The following is a 2,500-nucleotide window of genomic DNA, read 5'->3' on the forward strand; positions in this document are numbered from 1 at the left end:
GCCTCGTTCGATGACGTGTCTTCGATGTTGTTGTCGAATCATAATCGTCCGTACTGCTTGATGAACCATGCTCCAGTTATATCTGTTAGCAGACATAACGTCGATGATGTTCTCCGGCGTTAACTCCTCGTCGACTTGATGCTGAAGTCTGATGATCAATTCACGATGACGTACACAATGGAATATCGTGTGTTCGGCGTCCTCAGGTTCCTCGCACGCATCGCATAGCGGCGAACCCGTTAACTGCATCCGATGAAGCTGGTAGGCGTAGAAGCCATGGCTGGAAAGAAACTGAGAAAGAAAGAAATCTACACCACCAAATCTTCTACTTATCCATCTGTTGACGTCGGGTATGAGACGGTATGTCCACCGACCGTGAACACTCTCATCCCATTCTCGTTGCCATCGTTCCATAGTTGTGACACGTTCCATGTTACGTGCAACCGATCCGGCGATGTTCTCTGCTCGTCTCCGATGAAAAGTCCTGGAGTCCTCGTCCAGGAGGAGATGAAGCGGGATCATTCCCGCAAGCACGCAGACTGCATCATGAGAAGTTGTCCTGAAAGAAGAGATAACTCGCTGGACTACTGGCCGGTAAAACCGTCGTAGCCATTGTCTACGGTTAGCAAATCTAAGGGTATGACACCAAATGGGCGAGGCATACCGGACCTTCGCCACAACAGTAAGAGCAATTGCTCGCCTAGCATTACTACTCGGACCTGCCTTATTAGGCATCATCCTTACCAAGGTGGTCCATAGCTTCGTCGCTCTCTCCACCGCATACCTGATGTGTGAAGTGTAATCGAGGCGGTCATCTAAGACCATCCCAAATACTTTAAGCTGCGCGACGAATGTACTACGTGATCACCTACCCTGATAGCCCCATGCTGTATCCTCTGATGGGAACTGACCATAATAAACTCGGTCTTGGTCGGGGCTATCTTTAATCCGTTGTCGGTCATCCATCGGTCGATGATACGAATCTGACTGGAAACGAGAATTTCAATATCATCAACACAATTACCTTCCACCAACAGTACTATATCGTCTGCATAGCCGATAATCCGTGCACCTTCCACCATTGCAACTCGTAGGACTCCGTCGTACATGAGGTTCCATAACGTTGGGCCAAGTACCGAGCCTTGAGGTACACCCGATGTGACTGCAATCTCTGCCGGTCCATCTGTGGTATCATACATCAGCACACGATTCCTAAAATAATCACCAATGATATCATAAAGATATTTAGGAGTGTTAATTCTCTGTAAAGCATTTGCAATCGCCAACCATGAAGCACTGTTAAAAGCATTAGTAACATCTAATGTAACAACCGCACAATACCGTCCACTGTATCTGTTTCTACTTCTAGCTACCGAAACAATGTCCACCACCCGTTGAATCGCATCAACTGTTGATCGACGACTTCTGAAACCAAATTGGTCGTCAGACAGTCCGTTGACCTCCTCGATGTGTGCATTTAACCGTTGCACTATGATGCGTTCTAAACCTTTACCTGCCCCGTCTAGTAGACAAATGGGGCGAACTGAACCCGGTTCCCCTGGTGGTTTGTTCGGCTTCGGTATTAACACCAACCTCTGCCTTTTCCACTCATCGGGGAACTTCGCGTTCTCTAAACAGCCTTGGTAAACCCTGCAAAATGCATCGGTTGCAGTCAACATACCAACTTTCAGCGCCTCATTCGGGATACCATCTGGTCCCGGCGCCTTCTTGTTGGGTAGTCTCCTGGCAACCGCAAGAATCTCATCATTAGTTACCCTTTCAAACTCTCGTGGCTGATCGATACGATAGTCAGGCCACACCGTGTTTGGGTGAGTAGGAAAAAGCTCGCTCACCACTTCCCTAAACTCGTCTAATGTCATAGTTCGGGGTCCAATCGAACCTCGGCCACTTTCTTGAACGTATGATATACTATACCAAATGATGCGTTGTTCGCTGTTCCCAGGAACTCTTTCCACTTCCTCTGTCGGGTATGCTTGATCAATCGCTTGAGGGCATTCCGTGCCACCTTGAACTCGTCCCTAAAAGTAGAATAGAGATCAGTATTAAAAGCTCTTTGCGCTAATCGATCGCGGTGTTTGCACTCTTTGCGAAGTGCCTCAATCTCTAACGTCCACCAAAATGCACTCTTGTTAGAGTGTACCTCTTACGTTTAGTCATCGTCGCATTACACGCCGTGACAAGTATACGCATTAAGTCTTCGCTTGTTGTGACCTCGGTCTCAAAAGCGGCTTGCATCATAACTTCAAATATATCTTTGCTAAAATACTTGATGCTCCATCCCGTTATGGGTCGGGACAGATTACGCACGCTTTGCGTCTCAAGATCTATTCGTATTGCACGATGATCAGAGTTCATATAGCTAGATAACACCTCCCACTTAAATGATCTTGCTACGGTTCGGCTCGCAAAAGTAAGATCAACTACTGACGTGCGCCCTGGTCCAACATAAGTTGGGGTGCTGCCGTCGTTCAATAAAATT

The 2,500-nt window shown here is 47.4% G+C and overlaps 1 pseudogene; it reads right to left on the reverse strand.

Moving 5' to 3' along the window:
- LOC120907710 overlaps positions 1–2,500 on the reverse strand; it is a 9,146-nt pseudogene that overhangs the window by 1,802 nt on the left and 4,844 nt on the right.

The sequence above is a fragment of the Anopheles arabiensis genome (genome assembly GCF_016920715.1).
Source record: "Anopheles arabiensis isolate DONGOLA chromosome X unlocalized genomic scaffold, AaraD3 X_pericentromeric_contig0018, whole genome shotgun sequence".
Lineage (NCBI taxonomy): Eukaryota > Metazoa > Arthropoda > Insecta > Diptera > Culicidae > Anopheles > Anopheles arabiensis.